The sequence below is a fragment of the Nycticebus coucang genome, chromosome 9 (assembly GCF_027406575.1).
Source record: "Nycticebus coucang isolate mNycCou1 chromosome 9, mNycCou1.pri, whole genome shotgun sequence".
Taxonomy (NCBI): domain Eukaryota; kingdom Metazoa; phylum Chordata; class Mammalia; order Primates; family Lorisidae; genus Nycticebus; species Nycticebus coucang.
Genome location: NC_069788.1, coordinates 125533968 through 125541843, shown reverse-complemented (window position 1 = coordinate 125541843; position 7876 = coordinate 125533968). Strand labels below are relative to the sequence as shown.

The following is a 7876-nucleotide window of genomic DNA, read 5'->3' as shown; positions in this document are numbered from 1 at the left end:
GAGAGAGCTTGGTGACACGTGTCCTTGCGTGATGGGACCATCCAGGATTTTGTTTGTGCTTTCTTTGTTTGAAGTTTACCTTGATTCTGTCTCACTATTTTTTATGTTGTAGTATGTTTATTTTATTTGGGGATGTAGAAGTGAATGAACAGTTAACTGAAATTTGATGTGGTGCCGGCAGGGTTGGCCCCCATCCACCTCACACTTCATTCATTTATCCATCTAAGACACATCTCTAAAGATCTGGCACAACAGACACTGTGCTGGGCACAGGGACCCAGAAGAAGAGATACTGTCTCTGAATTTGGTAGAGTGGGGAAGACAAACAAATAAGTGTGCCCAGACCATGAGACAGATCAGAAGCCATTGACGGTCATCCCCTGGTAGTTGGCAGGGCTGGGAGGGGCATTGCCCCAGATGTACCTCCAGCACAGAGGTCCTGCCCCGGAGAAGTGTCTCCTTAGATTAGGACTGCTTAAGAAGTCCTCTGTTTAAAGGATGTATTGCCTGGGTTTTGTCAAAAGGAGATCTGAGAGAAGGACCTGTGTGCCAAGAGTTTATTTGGAGAAGGACCCTAGGGACCTGCAGTGGGGACAAGAAGGAGGAAGGGCAGTTTAGAACACACACGTGACTCACTGTGGGCAAGTGGGGTCAGCCGCCTAGGTGACTTCTGAGGATCCACTAAGAAAAATGAAGGGAGTGGCTGTCCCAACCCGGTCGGTTTGCTGCTCACACTGCCGGGGGTTCATGCCTGCACCAGGCAGTGCCAGACAGAAGCCTGGGAGGAATGCAGAGAAAGGAGAGGTGGCTGAGGAAGGTGCCGTCGGGTCTGTACTGTGCACAGGCCGCTCCCATGTTCACAGGGGTCCCAATGGTGGCCTGGGTCAATGTGAGAAAGGGCATCCGAGGGGTCTGGCATAAAGGAAGTGTGATCTGAGGGAGAATAAGTGCTGTGACTTTAGGCCAGGGCCTATCATTAAATGTGCATTAGATATTCCATTCTGACAAGCAGTCATTGAGCTTTCTACCCTAGGGCCAGGTTGCTCATCCAGGGTCCCCCTGGAGAAACGGTCTGGAGGACAGGCATATGCTGACCCGTCAGTGAGAGGGGAGCAGTCTGGTGGCAATGAGTGGAGGGGAAGACCCAGCAGGCAGCCTCAGCTCACCCACTGCCCAAGGACAGAAGGACACAAAACTGTGTGGCCTCCCTGGAAGGGCTGAGGAAGGTGCCAGGGTGAAGCTCTCCAACTTAAGATAAGAGGACATTAGGGCGTCAAGGAGAGAGAGGCTGGCGAGCTTTGAGAAGTCAGGGAGCCTGCGTCCTTGGCGCGTTCCCTGAGCTGATGGCACACGGCAAGCGCAGGCCGTTCCACATGCTTGAAACATAAGACACAGTTCCCCAGAAGGTGAGGCCAGTTTCTGTGAGGACTGGTCATGATGAATAGCCTTCTCATTGCTCCACCAAACTTGAGTTTCATTGGAATTGAGTTACGCTGTTGCTGCTTTGAACTACAATACTTCTCAGCTGGGAGCTAAGACACCTCTGTGGCCGGAACTCTGTACTATAATAGAGTAACTGTCAGAATCACTAGGCATCAATTCTGACTCCTCTTTCCTTATTGGTGTTAGAAAATACCTCAGATGTGTTTGGGACTAATGCCTCTGTTTCATTCCAGAAGGCCTCATGGGGCCTGGAGTTGCTCGAGCAGCCTGGGCCCCCAGATAGTCTAGTTGGTTTGTTTTCATACGTGCAAACCTGCAGTTACAAAGACCCACAGGCATGGGCTGCAGTTCCCAGACAAGGTGAGGATAAAATAGAGAAAATTATCCACAAAAAAAAAAAAAACACACAAAAAACAGAGTTTCAAATCTCCAAAGCCATAAAAATTTATTAAAGCTACAATTTCTTGCATGTGTACCTGTCTAGGCTCATGCAGGACAAAGTTACCCCATCTAAACTTCACAACAACAGCATGAAGTAGGTGGTAGTTTTTTCAGTTTATAATCAAGGAAACTTGATCAAGTAACACGTCCAAGATCACCCAGTTTGAATCAAGGATGAGAGCCAGGACTCAGAATTAGGTCTTATTCTGAAGCCCATGTTTTGCATATTGAGTTGAGAGAAATATTTATGAAACAAAAACATCTGCCATGAAATCACCTTCCCTCCAAAAGGGTGAGCAGCGACGTCTTCCACAATGTTATAGCTGCTCTGGACTCTTGGCTCCGTGAGCAGAGATATTCCCCTTTCTCCTCATTGGCTTCTCCTGGTCAGAAACAGTCCCCCAAACACCCACACCCGGCCCATTATTGCTACACACACCTGCTAATTATGCCCAGTTATTCAGGCCCTTTTGGAGTGGTGGGGTCAGCCAGCCATAAAACTTAATCTTCCTTGCGTAAACACTCCTTGCTGGGCCTGAAGACTGTGGCTCCCCACAGCTGGAGACATACTGACGTCTCCAAGTGAAGAGACTCCTCCTTTTTGGCTGTGAGGGACATTGGTCATGTCCTGTGGAGCTGGAAGATGACTGGGCGGGCCATGGTGTGATTCTGACCCTTCTCTGGGGTTCGGGTGTGGAAGGACTGCCTCTCCTCTCTCTACCATGGAGATTTCTTCTCTCACACACGTGGGTGCCCACTGAATCCTTCCGAGGCCACTTGGCAATTAAAATAAGGCACTTAAAATAATCGAATAAACAACTTTCCTCTTTTAAAAATTTTAATCAATTTTTTCAGTCCGCAGTAGCTCTTGGTGGACAACTTCAGTGTTCTAATGCACACCCTCTCTCCACTATGCCTGCTCACCTGCACAGGGCAGGGTTTTAAAACCTCGTTTTATGAAGCACAATCAATATTCTGTTATTCTCTGTCACTTGGATGTTACCTTGTGCGAACAGTAGTTTTTTTAAAAAAATAACATCAGGAACTCTGCTGTCTACCCAAATCAACAACGAGAGACAAGAAGTGGATTACTACTGAACGAAATCCTTTTTGTTCTAAATCGTAATCAACTATATTGGATGCGAGGTTTGTCCATTTTAAAAATTTAATAACGGGTTTTGGTTCTCTTGGTTCTATAAAAAGGGCATTTATAAATATTAATATGGAATACCAGGGAAAGAACAATACATAACAATAATGAGAATCTCAAAATCCCATCACATTTGACACTGTCATATCACCAGCTTAAGGATTAGCAGGTTAACCTTAGAGTTAAAAATATTGCTTTATGATTAAAAAAAAAAGTCTCAAAATAAAAAAGCTCCTTGTTGCATTACATATTCCTCATGGCTTTCTTATTTTTTCTTCAGGTTATGGGATCACTGCTTTGATTAACACTTTGGGGGTGAGTAGGCTCTGAGGAAGGTGGGCTGACTTGTCTAAGTATTTCTGGTCCGTGTCATGCTGAGCATGGCTTTTGTCTAATCCTAACCCTGACACTGCTCGAGTCAAAGGCCCAGAGATTAATATCCCCATCTTAGCTGGTTTTTTATCCATCTGAAGCTCCATTTTAAATGATAGTTACCCAAGGTGTCAGTTTTCACCAGTTTTTCTAAATACGTGTAGTAAAAATGCAGCAATTTCCTAGAAAATCCAAGCTATTGCGATCTAATCACTGCTTAAGCTGTGGCTTTATTCAAATCTGGATCACAAATATGGCTTAAGATGTAAATGAAGTGCAGAGAGAAATAAAGCAAGAGAATCTCCAATGGCCTTTCTCTCTGCTGTTTGATGCCCAGCCCTTGCTTATCAGTCTATTAATGCAGCTCAACTTCAGTGGCAGTGTGAGCACCAGAGCTGCTGTCCTCCAGTCCCAGTCACACAAAATACACTCGCAGTAGCCTTAATATGAAACGGAAAAGGTCAAAATAGACAGGCCTTGCCCCAAATAAATCCTGAAGATCCATTCTAATTTCCACCCAACGATCTTTTAAGTCGTCCCGGATGCTCTTTATGATATATTGATCCACATTTAGTTTCATTAAAACTTTGTGGCTTGCTATTTTTCAACTTGAGAGCTTCACTCAACTAGTTCTCAAAGTGTGCACTAAGCCGCTATGCATAAAACTGCTTTGCTGTCATGGTGGCTTCTAATATCACCTAAACGCAGGCAGCGGCAATTCTGGAAATGAACCTGATCTACATGCATTCCGTCTGAGCTTGGGAAGTACTTTGCTTCTGCTTTTACTGGGTGTCTCATGAGGAAGGGGTGGTGTCCTCTGCAGAGCCCCCCCCCCCAAGCCCTCCTGCAACCGAATGCTGAATTATCTACCATCCCCTGTTTGTCCTGGAAGAAATCTACACAGGACTTTTATCTGCTAAGGTTTCCAACTGGGATTAACAGATGCTAAAACATTTGGGGAGGAGGGAAGAGCCCACAAAAGAGAAAAGAATTAAAAGTAAGGGCTCCTCGAACAACAGCATGGCAAATACAGAGATTCAGACTAAACTTAAAAAGCAAGAGATTTCTCGGAGGGGCACACGAAGAGCCCAGCTTTACTGATGTGAATTTTAAAATGGTAAAAGGGGGGAAAAAAACACATACACACTCTGGACTCCTGGCTACTCTGAAAATCACTTCCGAGCTGGCTGGGTCTCTCTCAGTGATTAGTTCCTGCTCTGCTTCCCTCCATCCTGAGTTCTGACAGAAACCTTTATTTCTTTATCAATTGCTGTGGTCAGTGTACATTACTGCAGTCAACAGAACCATTGGCAAAGGGTTTCAAAAAAGATGGAGATCATTTTTCCATGAGAAAAGAGGATTAAACATAAAATAAATAAATCAGCAAGGCTGAATAATAGATTCCTAAACCCCGATGAGTCTGCACTTGTAATGTTTTCCCCAGAAGTCCTACCCAACATAACAGGTGGACGGCCTTGCTGTGCTGGGGAGCAGAGTGCGAAACCAGCCCACTCTTCAGCTGACCTTGCCTCCTCCATACACTTAGTTTCAGGCCAGGGCAATGCAGGCTGATACCTGACACAGGCCTGCATTTCCATCTATAAGCTCTTAGGCTTTGCAAGCAAATCAATCTGCATTGGAAACCTGGCTCTTCTGGCAATGGGCTGTGTGACCTAGGTAATTCCTCTGAGCCTCAGTTTCTTCATCTATGATAATAACACCTCTGCTACAGCAGGTTAGACGACATCATTTCTGTGAAGCACCCGGCCTGGTGCCTGGCACATGCCTGGTGTGTGACACATGACAGTTAACACAGTGACACTGAACATTGTGCTGGGACTCTGCCAGTTCTGAGAGTCCAGCTGAGTGCTACTCCTACTGGGTCTAGCGAACAGCAGCAGTTACAGAATATATCTTGAAGCTTAAACCTCTGTCTTTGCTCATGTTGTCACTGTGACCAAATGGCTCCCAGATCCCCCACGATTAGTGCTTTGGAATCAAGGATATTTAATTCTACTGCTCTACGCACTCTCTGCCCATCATCAGACGGCATGTGGTAGTACAATGTAACAACCCTGGGTAGGCTTGAGCTCCCAAGACCATTGAGAAAAAGTGAAACGACCTCTAGGAGACCTCTAGAATAGCATGGTGGCTCTCCAAGGGTCTGAGACTCGACCCCCCTGCCCTTCTGCTGGTCTCAGGGCATGCCTGACAGCTGCAGGTTTCCGGAGCAGTGTGCCGAGCACCTTCATGCTGAGTGGCCCATGGGCTCGCCACCTCCTTGCTGATGGCTGGGGTGCTAGAGAGGTCTTTTGCAAAGAGGAAGGGGTTGAAAGGGCACTGGACAGAGGGGTCGGAACCCCTGCCTGTGATCTGCCACTGTCACTGTTGGACTCATCTCCTGAACCCTAGGGACTACATCTTTAAAATGAGGATGATTAAGCACCCCACGTGGGACCCTCCTTTGCTTGTGCTGCACACCCACGGCCTGCATTCACCAGGGCCACCATTCAGCAGCTTGTAGGAAGATGGCACCTGGGGAACAGCAAAGGCTTGGATGAATATACGAAGGAACTAGGAGTGGGGCTAGCTCAATGAAAAATGGGTGCAATGGCCAAACCGCATTGTATCATCACTTGTGATGACAAAAACCTCACCATAAAAACTGAGAGCACTTTGAAAACAATACAGTTTTCTTGTGTCTTGGGAAAGAAGTTTAAAGAAACTACAGCTGATGGGGAAAAACTCAGACTGTCTGCGCCTATGCAGATGGTGCACTGATTCACCATCAAGAATGGGAAGGGAAAGAAAGCACGATAACAAGAAAATTGCCATATGGGCAATTAGTGGAGGACTGTGTCATGAACAATGTCACCTGTACTCGGGTCTATGAAAAAGTAGAATAAAAAGTGCATCGTCACTCTGGGCAGGAATTAGTTATGAGAATGAGCAAGTCTCCAGACTGCTTTCTTTTTTTTTTCATTACTGTATTCAATTATCTTTTTTTTTTTTTTTTTTTTTTTGTAGAGACAGAGTCTCACTTTACCACCCTCAGTAGAGTGCCATGACTTCACACGGCTCACAACAACCTCCAGCTCTTGGGCTTATGTGATTCTCTTGCCTCAGCCTCCCAAGCAGCTGGGACTACAGGCGCCCGCCACAACGCCCGGCTATTTTTTTGTTGCAGTTTGGCCGGGGCTGGGTTTGAACCCGCCACCCTTGGTATATGGGGCCGGTGCCCTACTCACTGAGCCACAGGCGCCACCCAGTATTCAATTATCTTTATCACAAATATTTTACATGCAACTATTTCAAAGTGTTGGTTTAATTAGGTTTCTCCCTTTGGTTAATAAATAAATATGTTTGTGCTAAAATAAATAAATAAATGAGATGAGGTTGTTAGTTGACCCCTTAACAGGCATCACCTCTGAAGGAGGACATTGTAGGCAGAACTTTCACTCCCCACTTTAAATTCTTGTACTTGTTTTTTTTTTTTTTTTTAAATTAACAACATACTTGTATTAATCTTATAATACATACTTTTCATTGAAAGGAAACTAAGGGGGTGGATCTAAATCTCCTAAAATCCAGAGGACATGGTGGGCAAGAGTCTCATAGGTGACCAAGGAAAGATGCAATCTCTGACAGCTGAGGAGGAAGTCTCTGCTCCCTGTCAGGATCAAGATGAGATGGGGCCCAGAACATTAGCACCAAGGTCATCAGACGAAATCAGGCCTATTAAACCCAGATTGCACTGGAACCTGCTTCTCACAAGTTGGATGATCATATGATCTACTAGGCGCCCTCCCCTGAATCTGCTAGTTCCTTTGGAACATTTCCTGGCACCATGAAATGGGATCCTTTGTGGGGAGGGGAGCAATGGGGCTGGCAGCTGCCTGACAGTCTCTCTTAGCTTGGAGCATGGCCTCTATTGCTTAGGCAAGGTGCACAGCAGGGGCCCGCAAGGCAAAGGCTTGTTGGACATGGCAGAGTGGCCCTGCCTCTAGCAGTTTCACTCTATATTCGGAGATCATAGGTCCGATATGCTGTGACCAGCTTTCCTGGCCCAAGGTAATCTTTCTCCCCTCTTCACATTCATGTCCTTTCTCCAAAAGGTCAGCAAATAGTTTAGATCAGTACATCCCAAACCTAGTTGCATATGAGAAGCACCGGTTAATAAAACAGATTCCTGGGCCTCCTCCCACAAGGTCCTGGCGGTCTGGGTGGGTGGGACCCAGAAATTTGCATTCATTCTGAAGTACTGCAGGTGTTTCTGATGCCACCAGGCCAGTACAGTGACATCCACGGTGACACATTACCAGATAATTTTTTTAGGGCTTCCCAGGTGCAGCAGGTCAGACCCCAAAACACAGTCATGCACGGACAAAGCATCCAGACAGGTGAACCCAGACATCAGTCCCCACCCACCGGTGCTCCAGGCACAGGTGGGTGACTAGTGACAAGAGCATC

General features: G+C 46.2%; 1 pseudogene; it reads left to right on the top strand.

Annotated features, from left to right (window-relative positions):
- The first annotated feature begins 1780 nt into the window (after positions 1 to 1780).
- On the top strand, positions 1781 to 6320 carry LOC128594801 (fatty acid-binding protein 5-like; annotated as a pseudogene).
- Positions 6321 to 7876: the final 1556 nt, after the last annotated feature.